General features: G+C 34.6%; 1 long non-coding RNA gene across 16 annotated transcripts; it reads left to right on the top strand.

Moving 5' to 3' along the window:
• The first annotated feature begins 8,555 nt into the window (after nucleotides 1-8,555).
• LOC105061415 (uncharacterized) lies at nucleotides 8,556-16,718 on the top strand. Of its 16 annotated transcripts, none has more exons than XR_012143430.1 (8): nucleotides 8,556-9,056; nucleotides 13,173-13,237; nucleotides 13,317-13,480; nucleotides 13,554-13,641; nucleotides 13,728-14,592; nucleotides 14,740-14,902; nucleotides 15,027-16,295; nucleotides 16,572-16,718. It is a non-coding gene; the product is annotated as an uncharacterized lncRNA (long non-coding RNA). The 16 variants fall into 16 exon arrangements; XR_012143429.1 differs by having other exon boundaries at nucleotides 13,308-13,480; XR_012143436.1 differs by lacking the exon at nucleotides 8,556-9,056 and adding an exon at nucleotides 9,605-13,076 and having other exon boundaries at nucleotides 13,173-13,480; nucleotides 15,027-15,251; nucleotides 15,364-16,295.
• The last annotated feature ends 4,562 nt before the right edge of the window (nucleotides 16,719-21,280 follow it).

Below are 21,280 nucleotides of genomic sequence, written 5' to 3'. Positions count from 1 at the left end.
GAATTGATCTATTTTTGGATTAGATCTTTAGAGTCTATTTTTATCAAGACTCTCTCTCCTCATTGCTGACTAAGGGGTGATGGGGTGCTGGTTGTTGCCGCCCTACCCTTGGGTGTAGGCGTGGGTGCATGAGGGTGCCTAGTTAGGTGTCAATGCTTTCTCCTTTAGGACTCCTTCTTTGATAAGTAATAGATTAATTCAAAGTATATTTGAATTAAAAATTTTACTCTTATGGGTCATAAAAAATCATCTATAAATAGGAAGAACCTCTAACTATCAAAGCATAGCAATTAGATTGTGTGCTAAGATGAGAAAGAGAGAAAGAGGAGGTATGAAGATAGAGTAGGCATCACCCATCCTTGGCATGCTCTCTTGGGCATCCCACTGCTCCACGGCATCAAGGCCTCTTAGGTGTCCCTCTTGCTGGTGTGAGGAGTCACACCTGAGACTCTCTCTCTCCTCTCTTGGTGCCTTACGAAGGTGATTAATCCGAGGTTTTATCCTACTTTTCTATAAAGTTTGGCGTACGTGCGAAATAGAGAATTTGTGAATTCAGACCTATGCGAGGCTTTGGATTCAGAATCTTTGAGATTTGATCTCTATTTCACTACATATTAGATAAAGATCTAATCTTTATTAAGTTGTTATAAAAATTTTTTAGATGCAACCCTAGCTATCCACTATGTTTTTGATAGAAATAGGCTTTTTTTCTTTCAACTGGTATATGTTTCATTTGAAATCCTGATAGAATAGTTCTACAAATTAAAATACATATTTCACACACTTAATTTGAAATTAAGTTTAACGATTTAGATTTAAGAATTGAAGATTACTACGACACCACATAAATTGATAGGCAATGGGTTAGTATGAATCAGATCTTTTTATTGGATTAGATCTAAGGTTAGAAATAAATATGGACTAAATTAAAAAATTGATTAAATCTAATTAAGAGTTGAATTAGATTAGATCAAAATTTTTCTAGATCAACTTCAACTGTTGAAGCTTGATCAAGTCCATATTTTTTATCTTAATAAATAGACCATGATCATGGCTTAGTGATTGAGCCCTGATCTTCTGATGGATCAAATCGAAACTAATTAACCAATTGGTATCTAAAGTAAGTTTGGCAGTTTTGATCAAGTGGTTATTAATTAGGAGCTACTCACCTAGATGGCATCTATGGTGAGTTAATGGTATATCCCTCCCACTGATCTCATTTATCTGGCCAATATGGTGAATTGTGTTTTAATTAGGTCACTAATAAATTTGAGCTGATCCATGCCATTAAAGTAAATCAGTATGACTGATTCAGGTGTCTTTAGATCAGCTTATGTCTAATCCTCTACATGACTTGATGAAGTCAGTGAAAAGATTTATGACTTGTAAGTCAATTTTTTTTATTCTCAAATCAATAAAATTAAATCTTCTAAATTATTAGGTCCTTAAAATGATATAGCTATGAAGATAACTTGTTTATAGCCTCCCATTAAGATGTATAATAATGAGTCCAATATTCTAAATAGGCATTGGAGGTGCCACATGTCTGGTGTCTATTAGGTATTGAAATTGTCATTCATTATATGACCATCTTATTGTGCCTTCAAATCAATGCTCAGGTTGACTGAGCTACACTCGGGCCTGGATATTCATTTGTTGGATGCGCTTGGTGTAGTCATGTTAATGGTTGGATCTAATCAAGATTTTCAGTGGAGGTGCCATATGCTTGCTGAAGAGATGTCTGGGGCAAAACCTAATTGCTAGAGGTTATTTAGAGAAATAATTGGTGATAAACCTATCAATGGATGCATTAGGGTTGGTCGAGCCACACTCGGGCCCAAATACAGTCTGTGTGGATTCTAGTACCTGCTAAAAAATTAATGTAATTTTTCAAATTGAAGGTAGAGGCTACTAATTCATATAAAATAATGAGAAAATTTTTAGATAAAAGTCCATGTCTTTAGGATAAAATAATTCATATATTAATAGATTTATGTTTCTTTTTTTCAGCTATGGCCAACACATTATTGCTCCGATCACTGTTGGACAGCGACAAGCTTATCGGATCCAACTTCAATAGCTGGTATTGAAAGTTGAAGATTATCTTGAAGCACCAGAGGATCCTGTATGCGATTACGGATCTGCCACCTGAAGAACCTATTGCCAATGCACCCCATGCTGTAAGAGACACTTATTTGAAGTGGCTCAGTGATCGCACGATGGTGCATTGCATCATGAGGGTAGCCATGAACGATGAACTTAGCCGTAAGTTCAAGGATGTGCAACCAGAGAATATGATTCAAATATTGAATGAATCTTTCGATACCTCAGAGAATACGAAGAGACACAAAATCTCCTGCACAGAGTTCAATGCCCATATGCGAGAGGAGGCATCAGTCATTGATCATGTATTATACATGATCAAGTAGATTGAATGCTTGAGCAAACTTAACTTTCTATTAAATGAACAGTTAGGCAAGGATGCTATCCTCAATTCGTTACAGAAATTCTATCTATCCTTGTTGAGTTATTATAGAATGATCAAGCCTGTAATAAACTATCATGGTTTACTAGGATTGCTGCAGATATTTGAGAAGGACCATCAGCTTCAAAAAGAGCCAATGCATGTAGTGGGAGGTTCGTCTACAGATCGTCGATCCTCTAAAAGAGGAAAGAAGAAGAAGGTACAAAAAAAATATGTCGATGATTCCAAGCCAAAGCAGAACAAAAAGTCAAAAGTCGATAAGAGCGAAGTAGAATGCTTCTCTTGTAAGAAGCTGGATCATTAGAAAAAAAATTATCTGGCTTATATAGCTTCCCTTGATCCGAACAGGCCTAAGAACAAGAGAAACAAGCAATCGATTGCTTCACAAGGTATTTATATGGTAACTCCTTATAATTTTTCTGTTTGTGATACTACTATCTGGGTATTGATATCGAAAGTCTAATTAATATTTACAATTCATTATAGGAACTCTAGGTCACTAGAAAATTTAAAAAAGACGAACGGTTCCTAAATATTGGAGATGAAAGCCTTGTTTTATTCTAGCATTAGGAACTATGCAGCTTGTTTTCAAGTCTAATAGTGTCATGTTAGATGAGTATTATTATTGTCCTTTCTTTTTGATGAATGTCATCTCTGTAGGTTTTTTGGCCAAACTTGATTTCAAGTTTTTAATAAAGGATGATTTTTGTGATATTATTATGAATGATACTATAATTATGTGTGGACAATTAAAAATGATATATATATATATTATCATAGCCTATTGGTGTAATGTATATATCGAACAAATATCTTAAGATAGATAATGTCAGTGATTCCTACTTTTAGCATTGTAGGCTAGGTCATGTGAACAAGAATGGGATAAACAAGTTAATCAAAGAGGTTATCTTTGAAATTAATGATTGCAAATCATTATCGATCTGTGAATCCTGTCTACTTGATAAGATGATCAAGTCACCTTTTAAGAAAAAAGATGAACGAACCAGTGATGTTCTAGGTCTAATACATAGCGATATATGTGGATTTATGAACATAGCCATCAAAGGAGGATACTATTACTTTATTATATTTACAGATGATCTATCGAGGTATAGGTACGTCTACCTTATAAAGCATAAATTCGAATCATTTGAAATGTTTAAATGATTCTGTAATGAAATAGAAAAATAGACTGAGAAGAGTATTAAAACTCTTCGATCAGATCGAGAAGGTGAATACCTTATCAGTGATTTTCTGATATATCTAGAGGATAATGTAATTTTCTCTCAGTAGACCCCTCCTGAAACACCATAATATAATGAGATGTCTGAAAGGAAGAATCGAATCTTGTTAGACATGGTTCGATCCATGATGGAGTTTGCTAATCTGCCAATCTCCTTATGGAGATATGCTCTTGAAACTACTTGTTATATTTTGAATAAGGTTTCGAGCAAGTCTGTTGATAAAACTCCATATGAGATATGGATAGAGTATAGGTCGGTGCTTTCACACCTTCGGATTTGGGGGTATCCAGCTTATATCAAGTATTTAAAGATAGATAAGCTTGGACCAAAATTTGATAAATGCTTGTTCGTAGGGTACTCAAAAAAATTAAAAGGTACTACTTCTACCTCACTAAAGAACAAAAGATGTTCGTAAGCAACAGGATAATTTTTTTGGAAAAAGAGTTTTTGAAGAAGGAATTAATGTTAGTAAAATTGAACTTGATGAAGTTCATGAGGTAGAAGAATCGACACACACAAGAATCGGATTGGATTGAAAAATTGAGTCCAAAGCCTGTAGAGGCACCATTAAGGAGATCTGATAGAGTACCACATCAATCAAATAGATACTATAGTTTCTTAATCCGAATCATGATCCTATCGAACTAGATAAGAACGATGAGGATCCGATCATCTATATGAAAGCCACGCAAAGGTCTGACTCCTAGAAGTGGCTTGAGGCCATAAAATCTGAGATAGAGTCTATGAAAATCAATAGTGTATGGACACTAGTTGATTCGTCCGAAAGGATAAAATTCATAAGGTGCAATTAAATTTCAAAAGAAAAAGAGGAGCAGACAGAAAGGTAAAGCCCATCTAGTTGCCAAGATTACCATCAGCATTATGGTATTGACTATGATGAGACGTTCTCACCTGTGGCAATGCTCAAGTCCATCCGGATTATGCTTGCGATAGCGACATACTTAGATTATGAGATCTAGCAAATGGATATCAAAATGCTTTCCTAAATGGAGAGCTGGAAGAAAATGTGTATATGGTACAATCTGAAGGGTTCATATCCACAGACGAATCTAATGTATGCAAACTAAATAGATCTATTTATGAATTGAAGCAAGCATCTAGGAGTTGGAACATGCATTTTGATAAGGTGATCAAAAATATAGCTTCATTAGAAATGGAGAAGAGTCTTACATCTATAAATGAACTAATAATTCTGTAGTCATCTTTCTTGCACTGTATGTAGATGATATACTGTTAATAAAAAATGACATCCTAGCTTTGCAGAGTGTAACGCTGTGGCTCTCATCATAATTCTACATGAAAGATTTGGGAGAAGCATTCTACATCCTAGGATGAAGATCTATAGAGATAGATCTAGAAGGTTACTTGGATTGTCCCAATTCACGTACATCGATACCATATTGAAACAATTTAATATGAAGAATTTCAAAAAACACTATCTCTCGATAAGTCATGGAATTACTCTCTCCAAGAAGGATTATCTGACAATCCCTCAGGAGAGAGAGCATATGAGTAGGATCTCATATGCTTTGGCAGTGGGGTCTCTCATATACATCATGACGTGTACGAGATCGGATGTGGCCTATTCACTAAGAGTAGTGAGTAGATATCAGTCTGATCTGGGTGAAAACTATTGAAAAGTTGTAAGGACAATCCTTAAGTATTTGAGAAATACTAAAGATCAATAGCTTATCTATGAAAATACTGACTTGAAAACTTATGGATACACTGATTTCAGTTTCAGTCAAACCATGATGATAGCAAAAGCATGTTGGGCTACGTATTTATATTAAATGGAGGAGTAATTTATTGAAAGAGTTTCAAGCAACATACTATGGCCTATTCTGTATGCGAAAAGCAGAATATATTGCTGCATCCGATACTGCAAAGGAGGCGGTGTAGTTGTGAAAGTTCATCACTGAGCTTGAAGTTATACCCTCTGTTGATGGCCCTATTCTACTGTATTGTGACAGTATGGAGCCATAGCTTAAGCAAAAAAATTAAATCACACTAGTGTACCAAGCACATCCTGCACCGTTATCACCTTATACAAGAGATCATAGATTGAGATGATGTCGACCTTCAAAAAATTGATGGAAAGGAGAACACGGCTGACCTCTTTACTAAAGCTCTCGAGATCAAAGAGTTCGATGATCATAAGTGGAAGAAGAGTATAAGATACTGCCCCGATTGACTTTAGGTCAAGTGGAGTTGTTGAAAAATATGTCCTAAAGCCAGTTGTTTGAACGATTATATCCATTTTGTAATATGTATATAAATTATTAATCATTGAATAAAAATTATTTTGGTATCTTTCATCACAAAATTATATCTTCCTTGCTAGAACTCGTATTGTGATGAAATCCTTAGAACTATGAAGAATCGATAAAGGAGGATTTAATTCTTAAATATATTTGTGACCAAATGATACGTCATTAAAGGATGATGATATTTATCGAGTGGAAGTCGTTGTGTGCCATATGGGTTGATTGTCCTCTTAACCAAGGAGTGTGGTGACACTGATATGGCATATAGGTAAGATGTAGGAGTACATCATCATTGAACAAGTGACTCACTGCTGAGTATTCTGCTGTCAAAAGCAGTTCGCGAAGCATATGGGCATAAGTATCCCTCAGACCTGAAATCATCATAGTGACTTGTAAGCAATTCACTGTGCTTTGGTGTCGGACTATCTGTATTTCTAATATAGTGACGAAAGGCCACTGGGTACAGTCAAGTACTTACGAAGTCTGTATATGGATCAAAATGAAATTGATTCCTCCGGATTATAGGAGCTGATGCATCATTGTATTTCAATTTAGTAAATTTTGGTCAGGATAATCCATATGATAGATTTGAAAAATTAAATACAATGTGGATGATCCTTCAGGGTTGATAGTTTGACCCTAAACCGTCCTAAAGCATTCAGAGTCAAAGGGATGAATTATGAGATAACCATATGCATAGATTTTTGAATATTGCCTTGTGATAATTCAACCTATCTGGATGTTGGAAACTATTGCTAGATGATAACTTCGATTAGTACAGAAAACTATTTCTGTGCTATCAGTTTAGTGTTCGTACCTATAGAGTCACGCACAAAAGTCAGATGATGTAGGAAAGAATTGATCTAAGTCTATATGTTCAATTTGAAATACATGACTTGATTGAACAAATAGATTAACTTGATTGAGAATTAAGTTATAGATCCTACGGGATTAAACAGTTGACTACGTCTAGCTAGCACTAGATATGAGGTTCAAATTCAATCTAGGGATGAACGAGATTTGATCTTTGATCCGAGGAGTCTATGAGAGATTGAATTTAAATACTAATTAATTTCAGATTAGATCTGATTTAATTAGACTTAATTGGATTCATAAATCCAAGTTAATTTGGTCCTAAATCCTAAATAGTTTGGGATTAACAGTCTATTTGAAATTGATTCGAATCAGGTTCGAATTATATTTGAATTGACCTATTTTTGGATTAGATTCTTAGAATCTACTTTTATTGAGACTCTCTCTCCTCATGGCCGACCAAAAGGTGATGGGGTGCTGATTGTTGCTGCCCCACCTTTGGGTGTAGGCATAGGTACATGAGGGCACCTAGTTAGGCACCAATCTTTTTTCCTGTAGGACTCCTTTGATAAGTAATGGATTAATTTAAAACATGTTTGAATTAGGAATCCTACTCTTATGGGTCATAAAAAATCATCTATAAGTAGGAAGGACCTCTAACTATCAAAGCATAACAATTAGATTGTGTGCTAAGGTGAGAAAGAGAGAAAAAGGAGGCATGAAGCTAGAGTGGGCATCACCCATCCTTGGCGTGCTCCTTTGGGCGTCACACCTCTCCATGGCATCAAAGCCTCTTGGGCGTCCCTCTTGCTGGTGTGAGGCATCATACCTGAGACTCTCTCTCCCCTCCCTTGGTGTCTTGTTAAGGTGCTTCAATCAAAGGCTTCATCCTGCTTTCCCACGAAGTTTGGTGTGCACGTGAAGTAGAAGGTTTGTAGATTCAGACCTACGTGAGGCTTTGGATTTAGAATCTTTGGGATTCCCTATTTCACTATGTATCAGGTAAAGATCTGATCTTTATTAAGTTGTTATAAAAAAAATTTATAGATGGCTATTTGCTGTGTTTTTGATAGAAACAGGCTTTCTTTCTTTCAATATCAATATCCTGCAGGCATTCATCAACCGCTCTTGAATGCCCCTAATGAAGTCTACATATCTTCTCAGATAGCAGTGACAATGGATCAATCAGGAGAGAGCTCTCTTTTGCTTTTTCGAAACTCTAGAACTCTTCTCTCAGCTTCCAGAGGACTTTGCACAAATCATTTACAAGAAATAATAAAGATCAGTTATAAGTTATTTACATCTTACTACAAAAAATATAAATAATATATTAATAAATTAAGCATCTTACTATAAAAGAGAGGATACTTCATCTTACACTTGCTATGGTTCCTAATAATAATCTATGATGATAGTATTATATCTTCACATAGACTTACTAGGTAAAATTTATATCTAAATATGGCACCATCATTGCTACATATATGCATGCATGTATACATTTACAAATAATGCAGCTAGCATTATATGAAAAATAGTATTTAGTGATAAAATTTTTTATGATAACAAAAAAATTGTCACAAAAAGATAATATTTATTGGTGATATAAAAATATCGTCGTAAAAAATACATGAGTGACACCTTTTGCAACGTTTCTATTATTTTGCCGTAAAATGTTGCCGCTAATATTTGCACGATTTTTTTATTTTGACGTCAATTTTTTTTATCGAAAAAATTCACGGCAAAAAGATTTATAAGTTTTAGCGGCGGTGTTTATGCCGCCGCAAAATATATTTCGTAAGAGTTCCGCTCTGCCGGTGAATTTCAATGGAAAATATAATATTTTTTCCGGCGACTAGAGTCCCGCAAAATCTCTGTTTGACACTTTTTCCGGCGACCAAGTTTTCGCTGCAAAATCTCAGTGGACACATTTGCCAGCGATTATTTTTCGCCGGTAAAAACAGGCCCCCCCCCCCGCGAATCCAACTTCACATTTGAAGTGTTTTTCCTCCCTTCCGCCTTTTTTGCTTTCCTTTTCCCCTGAACCAATCGTTCCAAAGACTCTGCCGCACCGTCGGCCTCCTTCCTCCACGGTCAGGCCAGCCTCTCCTCACAAGACGTCCTCCGCAGAAAGCTCATCGGCGACAAGGTCGGCCGGTGATACGTAAGCCTACGGAATCAAGAACGACAACCTCTCTTCCTCTCTTCAAGGTCGGACCGTGAAGAGTATGCTTCTTCTACACCTCTCTCTCTCTCTCTCCTCTGCATCATTCTTTTTTATTTCCTATCCTCATGTCTGTTTGTGCCCGCCACATGTTTGATTTTATGCCTATATGAGAATTGCATGTGAGAACACCACATTGGCTCAAAGCTCACATTAACTTGAGTGAAGGTGAACCAAAGGAGTGATATGTGGACGTTGCTCTCTAATATGCAGGATTTAAAAGACAACTGTGTTAAGGCCGTTGATGAATAAAAGTTCCACATTTGATAGATTAAGGCTCTTGTGATGCTTATATATACTTGGACTCACCCATCTAAATACCAAGGTTTTTAGATAGGATTTTGATGTGGTATTGAAGCCCATTGATCCTTCTTATCTACCAAAATCTTTATACTCCACTTACTAATCTACATATTGATCCTCGTTTCAAGTTTTATTACCCAGATTCTACACGTCAAAGGGAGTGTCTATCTTGTCAAGTGGAGAATATCGGTTATATATGCATATACAAAGTCACAGAGTGTTCACTCTGGCTTCTTCTGTAAGACATATATCTTTGTTTCATATTTCTTCCTTGTGGTATGGGTCATTCACATCAACAGGTTGCATGGTAGCATAGTTAATATTCACCATTCTTGGTTTCATGGAGGATATATATGTGAACCACTTTATATGCTGATGGATTCTCCATTGAATGATGCGAATGGAGGCAAGAGAATCATCTTGTTCTTTATTGTCTCAAACTGCCAGGATGTACCAGTTTATCAATGCTATGCCATTTGGAGTCCTATGCATGTTTCTTCACTAGGATTGTTGCCTCCCAGTTTTTGTTTTATGGAGCCTTGTGTTGTCATCCTGATTGTTAACAGATTCTGTGACTTCAAGTTTTTTACTCTTATGTTTAATATCTATGTATATATATTTCTCTGTGTTGCTGTTTATTCTGTACAAATTATCTTTTGCTGTTGTTGTAATATTATCACAGGTACGTGTAATGGGCTTTTTTGGTTCTTATGTAGCCTGTTTGCAGGATGCTACTGTACTCCTACTCCTAGTATTAATACAGTATTATGCTTTTCAAAAAAAAAAAAAAGGAATGTCAGGGAATAATGGTCATACATCAAGTTGCATATTTTTTTTGGCAGAAAAAAAATGGAATAAAAGGCATGAGAATGATTGGCACAACCAACAACATGCCCACGAAACACAATAATCTCTAGATCCTGAATGCTCCAAAAAGACACTAGACATTCCAGAATTCAACTTAAATAACAATAAACTAACTACCATGGACTCTCAGTCCACATTATGTTAGAAGTTTTAATCTTTGCAGTCCTCTCTGCAAACCAGCAATGAGGAGTCGTCTGCTCTTACTTCACTAAGTGAATAACCATTTTACTACTTTATAATAATTGGTAGGATAAGGTATTATCCTATTCTGCCATCGCAATTGAATAAAATTTGCTTCTTTATTTACAACTTAATAAGATAAGGTTGAGAAATGAGAACCCAACTAGATTAATTTTTATTCTAGATTCCTGATCTATATGTTTAGTTGTAGAAGGTTGCTTAAGCTCCAAGAAATCATTTAGAGTCTTATTTCGTAATGATCTCGTACATTTATAGTTTAAGTTTTAGGACATTTTGATCATGCACTCATAATACATTTATAGTTTTAATTGTTGAGCTGATATATGCCAATATAAGAATCCTCATTCATTCAATTTCATTCATTTCATTCTATCACTATTTATGAATTGACTTTATTTGACAGGCATTAAAAATAGATAGGAGTTGGATGAAATTAAGACATAGATGGTGTAAAGAGTATGTTAATGGAGTTAAAGTGTTTATTGAGTTTGTGAAGGATCATATGGGTCAAGATAATATGGTCCGGTGTCCTTGTCTTAAGTGCATGAATGCATATTACAGGCATTTGGATGAAGTGAAAGATGATTTGTATATAAATGGAATTCAAGGTACTTATACACGGTGGATATTTCATGGGGAAAATTCATCTTCCCATGGTACTTATCCGATTGATAATAGCACCAATAATGATGCAGGGGGTAATGATGGAATGAAGGATAATGAAGAAGAGGAAGAAAATGAAATATTGGATATGTTGAATGACTTTCAAGGGGGAACTTTCACAAATATTAGAGATATAGACACAACTGGTAGCCATCAGGCTTTCAAAAAAGATGCACAACAATTTGATAGATTGTTGAGGGAAGCACAACATGAGTTGTATCCAGGTTGCAAGAATTTTTTGATATTATCCTTTATTGTAAAATTGCTCCATATGAAAATGCATAATCATTGGAGTAACAAATCATTTGATATATTACTTGAGTTATTGAATGATGCTTTTTCTGAAGGAACAATGCTCCCAAAGTCACATTATGAGGCTAAAAAGATCTTACAAGACTTGGGATTGGGGTATAAGTGCATTCATGTTTGTAAATATGATTGTGCATTATTTTGGAAGGAGCATAAAGATAAAGATGAATGTCCAGTGTGCAAAATATGTAGATGAAAAATAAATGATGGCAAACATAAGAAGATCCCTCATAAGATCTTATGCTATTTTCTATTAAAGTCAAGGTTGCAGAGATTATTTATGTCAAGATACAGCTTTAGATATGAGATGTCATGTTGAAAAACATGTCGATACAGAAGGGATTTGAAGGCACCCAGTTGATGCTGAAGCTTGGAATATTTTGATAGATAGTATCCTGTGTTTGCAAATGATCCCCGCAATGTCAGACTCGGTCTTGCATCTGATGATTTTAATCCATTTGGTAACATGAGCAATTCTTATAGTATGTGGTCGGTGATACTTATGTCATATAATTTACCACCTTGGAAAACTATGAAAGAGCTATTTCTTATGTTATCATTGCTAATTCCTGGACCACAGGCTCCGAAAAAAGACATTGATGTTTATTTGCGGCCTTTGATAGATGAATTGAAGGAGTTATGGAAAAATGGTGTGGATACATATGATGCCTCAACTAAATAAATGTTTTTCTTGAAGGCGGCTATTTTGTGGGCCATAAATGATTTTCATGCATATGGTAGTTTTTCAGGTTGGAGTACAAAAGGATATATGGCATGTCCATGTTGCAATGAGCAAACATCATCTAAGAGATTGAGGAGTAAAATTTGTTACATGGGCGATCGTCAATATCTTCTTTAGATCATTGTTGGAGGAGTAAACTATTTGATGGTCAGCTGGAGGCTCGATCCAAACCACAAAGAGTTGTCTGGGGAAGATGTGTTACAACAATTAGATCGACCTTAAGATTTGAAGTATGGGAAGCATCCAAATATGAGGAAAAGAAAATGTACTCCTGAAGAATTAAATTAGACTAAAAAGAATATATTCTTTGAGTTACCGTATTGGTATAAATTAAAATTATGTCACAATCTTGATATCATGCACATAGAGAAAAATGTTTGTGATAATGTTTTGGAACAATCCTTAATATTGAGAGAAAAACAAAGGATACTGTTAAAACACGAATGGATTTGGCTAATATGAAAATAATGAAAGAGCTACACTTGCAACCTTCAGGAAATGGATTTGTGAAGCCCCTGCATGTTATGTATTGAGTCAAAGGGAAAAGCAAAGCTTATTGGAATTTTTGAAATCTGTTAAGTTTCCTGATGGCTATGCTTCAAACATATCAAGGAATGTAAGTGTGGAAGATGGTAAGATTTCAGGGTTAAAAAGTCATGACTATCATGTATTGTTGCAACGTCTGCTTCCTGTTGGAATACGTGGATACTTGCATAAAGATGTGGTGTCTGCATTGGTTGAGTTAGTAAATTTTTTCCACGAGTTATGTGCTAAGACATTGAACATCAAAGAATTGGACACATTATAAGAAAAGGTGGTTGGAAAAACTTTTTCCACCTGCGTTTTTTGATGTCATGATCCACTTGATAGTTCACTTACTAGAAGAAGCCAAACTCGGTGGGCTGGTGCAAAATAGATGGATGTTTCCAATTGAATGGTAATGTTTCATATAATTTAATAATTTACATTGAATTATTTGTTAGCATTTATGCACTTTGATAATATTAAGTACTCATTATGTGAGTTTATACAGAAATCTGGGTGACTTGCAAGATTATGTGGGTAACAAAGCTCGTCCAGAGGAATCAATTGCTGAAGGTTACATTATGATTGAATGTTTAACATTTATTTCAATGTATCTTTGTGGGATTGAAATAAAATTTAACAGAGATGACAGAAATTATGAAGGGGTTGAGGAGAAGCAAGGAAAGTTATCTCTTTTCTCACATAAAGTTCGTCCATTTGGATATTTAGAGACTCAGTTTTTAATACACACAGTGATCGTGATGTTATTGCATGGTATGTCCTGAATAATTGCGAAGAATTACGGCATTCTTTTGAGTAAGTTGTTATCAATAATATATTTTTTTATTTATGTCATAATTATAATAATGTTACTTATATTTTTTTATAGTATTCATAGGGACGAACTGATGAAAGAATGTGATGAGAATATAGATCAGAGACAACGAGAACAATTTCCTCAATGGCTTGAAAAACATGTATGTTATTTATATATGAAAAATTTTGCAAGCATTTCATATTAAAACTTTGTCATATTTCTTATACAAGTTGATTTTTCTTCTAGATGAAGCGACTGCGAAACATGAAGTCCTCAGAAGCTACGGATGAATTATATGCATTAGCTTGTGGTCCTGATTTTCGTGCGCAAACCTATTCAGGTTGCATTATTAATGGAGTTAGGTTTCACACAAAAGATTGAGAGGCTCGTCGTCAAACACAAAATAGTGGTTTAGTTGTGGAAGGAGAACGTGATAGTGAAATCATTGATTTTTTTGGAATTTTGACAAATATAATTGAGTTAGAGTACTTATTTGGCCATCGGGTTCTTGTATTTAAGTGTGAATGGTTTGATACCAATAAAAAGAAAAAAAAAATTCAGATTGATTTGCATTTCACATTGATTAATATCAATAATAAATGGTATGAGAATAACCCTTTTGTCTTAGCAATTCAGGACATTGATTAATATCAGTAATAAATGGTATGAGAATGACCCCTTTGTGTTAGCAATTCAGGCGAAGTAAGTATTTTATGTCAATGACACGAACTTAGGTAAGAACTGGCAAGTCATGCAAAGGGTGAACCATAGGCATGTATGGAATGTTCCAGAAGTAATCCACAATGAAGATGTTGACACAAATAATGATGAAATGCCAATGCTTGATATTCAGAATGCATACCAGCAAGATGAACCTTTCGGTCTTAGATGGAATGTTGAAGTTGAGCCTAGAGTGCAGCAATTGCATAGGGATGATGTTGATCCGGATCCTATCGATGAAGGACTTGTCACTCATGAATAACAAGAGGATTTGAGTGACATAATTTCTGAGAAAAGTGATAAAGAAGATGACACCTTGATGGATTATTGTGATAGTGATGAGCAATTAGAATCCAATGAAACTGACAATGACACGGATGTTGATACATAGGTATTTTATGTGAATAATTTGTTTAAAGGATTCCTCAAATTTTTTATTCTTTATGCTTTGATATCTCCATTATTTTCTTATATGTTGACGTTTATTATTTTCTATTATGGACTTATTTATAATTATATGTTGTTGCTATTATAACAGGTATTCTCGTACGATGGCACCAAGGTGTGGGCGAAAGCAGGTAATAACTCCTACACTCCATCTGCATCTACACCTTCATCTCATTTACAGCTACACCTACACCTACACCTACACCTGCGGTGACGGAGTTCACCATCTATGCCCTCCAATAATGCTAGCATTGGTAAGAATTATCATTAATTAGTTATTAGTATATTCTGAATATTAATTAATATTTTTAAAAAAAAGGAGATATGAAATGTTATTGATGATGATTTATTTTGTGTTGCAACTTCGAGTTTCTCTAGATGTGGTCGTGGACTTACTCAAGGGGTTGGATTAGAGAGGATTGTGCGTAGGGTAGGGAGGTTACATGTTAGCATTCCTTCAGATGAAGGAAGGCCGGTTGGAGAAAATGCAGAGAAGTTTGTTTCAGAATTGGGGTTTATTGTTAGGAATTTTGCCCCACTCCAAGTGCGTGGTCAGACCGAGATTGCGAAGGGGATAAGAATCCTCTTTATGATCGTATGTTGGTAACGAATTGATATGACTCTTTATATTTATATTTTCATTGATAAGTACTTACATTGAATTATTTTTTTTATATTGATATTTGCATAACACTTGTTCTGTTTTTTAAACAAGTTTGATATTGATCTCAATGAGCCACATGTGAAGTTATGTTGTGAGAATGATGTAAAAAGCCTATAGGGATTTTCGACTTACTCTACATAAACATTATAAGCAATTTGATACTCCTGATGTGGCACAGCATACACCTTGACCAATGTACCCAAGATGATTGGGATTTTCTTTGTAACTTGTTTGAGGAAGAAAAATTTCAGGTATATTAAGTTTGGTTATTGTAATTTTCTAAATAAACCATATATGTGAGCTAATATTTGTTATATATTTCGATGAAACATTCTGTTGTAAATTCGGCCAATTGACATAAGATGTTATATAATCATCGTATGGCTCAAGATCATTTGTTTCTGCACGTTAGGCCCAAATATGTTGTAATTATCAAATTATGTTATAAAAGAAACATACATATTATTTATCATAATATGTGGATATATTGTATCTCTGTGTTCACATTTTTATAGAGAGATTTAGAGACTGGGAAGGAGCCGGACAGAATTCAGTTTTTCAAGCGCACAAGATACAATGAGAAAAGGGATGGATTTCAAATGAGGCTGAATCAAGATATATAAAAAAATAACTAATTATATTTTTTTCTGCTATTATTCATGATTCAAGACATTTTTGCTTTTAATTACAGAATCGGATGATGGAGTTGCAAGCCCAGTCTATTGAAGAAGGGTCTTAGGCGCTGACTCAAAACCAAATATGTGATACAGTTCTTGGGGCACGATCAGGATATATATGTGGACTCGGGCATGGGCCGAAACCTGTTGGCTCATCTTCCAAAACTAGAGCTTTAGAGTCTTCCAACAGAGTTATGTGAAGAGCTAGCAACACAATGTGAACTGATTCAGACAATGAAAGCTCGACAAGAAAAGTTGGGAGTTGGTGAGGAGATTGTTGTCACCATCAGCTCCATCTGCTTCATGGTAAATAATACATGCTAATTGACAATCTTTAATATGACAATGCTTTAATTTGAAAGGACATTAGAAATTATTTAAAATATATATAGCATCTAGTGATGTATTAGTCATTGTCTGTTATATACTAGGCCATATTCCATTCAACTAGTGAAAATGCCTGATAACATGCTTTTATTGTCTTGATTCTTGGTTGAGTTCAGATATTAGCGAAATACTATCAAATTTTAGTCATAGCTCTTCATTTTAGACTAATTTGTATTATATCTGTTTATGTTGCAGATTAGAAGATGTTGGCCATTGAAGAAGATGTCAAGAACCGGCTCCAAGACTAGTTTCTGTTTTAGATTTTTTTTTTTTTATTTTATGAGACATGTAGTGCCTTTTGGCTACGTAAGACTAATGATAATATCAAGGACTTTCTTTTTATATACTATGTTGACAAATGTGATACATTGAGGATTTATATTAGTATAATATGATTTTAGATTTTATATGATGGTATATTAAATGATATTTGTTTGTTGTAATATTAGATTTGATTACAGGAAAATTTGAAATCTGCCTTTAAAAGCATTTCAGTGGTGACATTATTTTGTTGCAAAAAATATAAATATATTTTTTTTGGCAATAAATTTTGTCATAAAAAACATTTAACAATGTCAACTTCTCGCTGCAAAAAAAGGTTGGAATGTCTATTATGACTTTTAACAGTGAATGAGCCCGCTGCCAAAAATGTAGTCTTTTCAGGTAATAAAATTTACCACAAATAATATTTAGCGGCGAACAAAATGTCGTGTTGAAAACTATCATTATTAATGAAGAATTATTTTGTGGTGACAATAATTATAACTAAAAGCAGTCTTTTTTCGACGGCAAGATATGAGCTGCGAAAGGTTCGTATTTTGTGATGAAAAATTTTTCATCACTAAAAATTATATCTTTATCGATAAAATTGTTCATCGCTAAATACTTATCCAGTTTTCATTTTTCGGTGAATATGCTGATAATGTGGTGAATGTTATGCTCTTTAGCGGTACTTTTTGTCATCGCAAAAGATCCGATATTTCCCGACAATAGTATTTTCATCACAAAGTATTTATTCTTTTACGGTAAATTTTTCTTTCACCGTAAAAAACATCTCCCGGTGACTCTTTAGTAGCGACTTTCCGACGATATATTTTTTGCCGCTACAAATATTTTATTATGAAATTTTTATTTTTTACGATAATTATTTTTATCATTAAAAATTAATTTTTTTATAATATAAAAAAATGTATTTTAAGAATTTCTAAGAATCCCATTTGATTATAAATTTCACTAGCATATTCTTGCAAATAAAGAATAAGATATTAAAATTTATAATATATTTTTAATTTATTTGATAAGATCCAATTGGAATATATGATAGGGAACGGATCCTCTACAGTACTCAAAAAGTACCTTAGAGTGTTGTGCGTGCTTCGGAGACATCCATCAAAAGATGAGTGGCCATACGTGCTTATGCACGCGCATTAAAATATTAAGAAAAGAGAAATGGATAAACTCCAGAGGTATTTGAATAGTTTAGATAAACATCATGTAACCGTTTTTTTTTTATGGACGTCCCAATATATGCACTCACCATACAGTACTTTTTGAGTACCACAGAGGATCCTGTTCCATATATGGTAAGGTTGTCAACCAAATATTGCCAGAGATCAGAAAAAGTTTATAAGTTAAATATTACATCATCTTCCTATTTTATGATAATGCCAAAAGAGATGGACTGTGATACAATATTATAATAATACTTATGAGCAAAACACTGATGTAAGAGAGTAAAGGACATATTAAATACCAAGTGTGTAAGGATGGACAACTTTGAGGAGCTATTGCTATATTCTTTTAATTTTTTAGCATTAATTTTATGTTAAATGGTGACACATATGCCTAATTCCATCTGTTTGATGATTATGTCAGTTTTACTCGGTGTGTATGTCTTTTGTGCATGTATGTAGCTGTGTTTGTATTTTATTTGGTGCACAACCATGATCTTTGGCAGTATACCAACTAGCACTTTCATGTAGCAGTAAATAAATGGATGAAAAGAGTATGTAAATAACAAAGAATGGTATCACGGATGGTATATGCATGGCCTCGATATATACTGCTGGTTTAACTAAAATATCAAAGTATACCAATATAAGAGAAAATTTATATAACTAATATCTTTAGATGAAATAGGACATCAGTGTGGTTAGAGAATTTTTTGAACTATTGGAATCGAGTTGACAGCAGTGTGTGGTGGCGGAAGATCTGAGAAAATAGCCCGAAGGCAATGGGGTAGCAGCAAAAGTCATGAGAAGATGTACGACGGTGATGGGGTTGGGCTTGGAAATGTTTTAAGAAGGCTAGCAACGAGCGGGTGGTGAACGTCGGGTCTCGGGAAGAGCCATTAGCGGTGGGGTTAGGAGAGAACGAGAGAGGACAACAGATGGGTGGAGGGTTTGGGAGTAGAGGATGACGCCAGACGGGTGGGGGGTTTGGGAGGAGAAGAGGGTTGATGGATGGGGGTTTGGGACGAGAAGAACAGGGCCAGCGGGTGGGGGGTTTGGAGGGAGAGGAGGGCGAATGGGTTGGGGGTTTTGGAGGAGAAGAAGATGGCAGCCGATAGATGGGTGGTTTGAGAGGAGAGGAGGATGGCAGCCAATGGGTGGGTGGTTTGGGAGGAGAGGAGGAGAGCAATTGATAGGTGGAGGGTTTGGGAGGAGAGGAGGAGGGCTGACGGGTGGGGATTTAGGGGGAGAGGACGGCCGATGGGTGGGGGTTTAGGGGGAGAGAAAGATGGCGATCGATGAGTGGGTGGTTTGGGAAGAGAGTAGGACGATAGCTGAAGGAGGGGCTGAGAGGAGAGGATGGCGATCGAATGGGGGGTGTTGGGAGGATAGGAGGGTGGTGAGCTTCCTTAGAGAGAGAGAGGAGGAGGATGGTTGGGAGAAGAGGATGGCTGATCAGCTTCTTTGGAGAGAGACAAGAAGAGAGGAGGTATTTGAAGAGAAGAGCTATGTGAAACGATGGGTCTGCCCGTGAGTCCCATCCCTCATTTAAGGCTTTTCATTTTTTTAAACAATACCAACTTAGCCAAACAGCTCCCAAACTCCCTCTGTTACCTTATTTAGTGCTGCATTGAGATCTGCACCGATCCAATAATTGAACATGTGACCGAATTTGATATGAGATTCAACCGATCAGAGCCCAATCTATCTCATTATGTGTGTGTGTGTGTATATATATATGTGTGTGTGTCCCATTTGAATATTTGAGATCCCTATCATAGGGATAATTTTGGTCTTAAGATCTCCATCACGAGAGTAATCGTGGACTTGAGATCTCCGCCATGGAGATAATCACGGAGATACCTAAGCTACAAAGGTGTAAATGCATTGCAGTAGAGGCTATAGAGCTAAAAGAATTAGGTACCCATGTTTAGTTATAGTATTATAAAATTGAATGTAATAGACTTCATATTATCTATTGATTCCATATTGACATATGATTGTGGGTGAATATCATTAATTACATAATTTTGATACAAAGCATATTGATGTCACATATTGTATGATGTATTTGAGTTGCATGTTAGTATGATTTAAATTAATTTTATAAATATATTTGTTACTTATTGAGTCGTGAAGCTCATAAATCTTCATCTATTATTTTCAAATTCAGGGATCTAATTTTGAGATCAGACATCGATATTTAGGATTTGTACTTAAAGTGGATGCTGATCTGTAGAAGGTGGATAGTTCTCTGGATCAATAAAAATATAGATGTGAAAAATTGTAAAGGTTAAAGTTGAAAATATCATATGCAATAGTTAGTTATTCTGATAATACCACCACCAATGCAAAGAATAAATTATCTTTTATATTACATTGAAGTATTTGTCAGGTTGGATACCTAGTATGCTCATAGGATAGTTCTCTATAGGTATACGGCAGCTGTTCATGTTTTTATTTTTATTTTTTTTCAAAATTTGGGGTCGGGGGGCATAACAAAGCACCTACTAAATATGTGGAAGACAATCACTAAGAGATGAGCTACACTGGTCCAATATTTCTGTTCTATAGGTAACATGTTAGAAGGGTGTGTCTGCCTAGTTTGGTTTTGTGATCCTTTCAATATGTGACAGTGTTTCTATCCTCCGTTAATGGACAAAAATATAGTCATAGAGCTGAATGAAATCGATCACAGAAATTTGACTGCGTATTGCTTGGCATTGCTGTAAGTAATAAAACTTTTGTCTATAGAACTTTAGATAATCGAGCTTTCGCTAATAGGGATTTTAAGAAAAATTATTTGCTGTTTGGTAACTAGATTTTTGAAGTACCATGGGACACTTAACTTTTGTTTGGTAATCAAACTGAAAAAAAAAATTAATATCAAAAATATTAATAAAGAATATTATATAGTGCTTTCGATTAGCTAACTATTTGTATTATCAAAAAATATTTTTATATAGTACTCTTAATTTGTAAACTATTTATATTGAGATTTAACCTAAATAATATAATAAATATTAGAATTTAAATTTATTATAAAAATATATTAAACTTTTAAATTTTATTACTATTATAACAATAATATTGTTGTAATATAATAATATGATATTAATATATTACTATATTATAATAATATTATTATATTATTGCACTATAATATGATGATTATAATATTATTATATTATTATAATGTTATAGTATAATATGAGGATTATGATGATGATGATAAAACATAATATTATCATAAGATAAGATAATAATATTATTATATTATTTTCTATTATATTGTATTATCAAAATTGCTATTATAAAGTATTGTTAACATAATTTTTTTTTTTTTAAGTTCAATTGTCCGTATTCAAATAGAGTTTTTGCCCAAAATAGCTTATGAGGATATGTCTCAAATAGAATTTTTACCCAGAAGCTCCAAATTGAAGCTTTCTCCTA

Source organism: Elaeis guineensis, chromosome 8 (genome assembly GCF_000442705.2).
Source record: "Elaeis guineensis isolate ETL-2024a chromosome 8, EG11, whole genome shotgun sequence".
In the NCBI taxonomy this organism is placed as follows: Eukaryota; Viridiplantae; Streptophyta; class Magnoliopsida; order Arecales; family Arecaceae; genus Elaeis; species Elaeis guineensis.
Note: the sequence above shows the minus strand (reverse complement) of the source record. Positions and strands in the feature narration are given on the sequence as shown.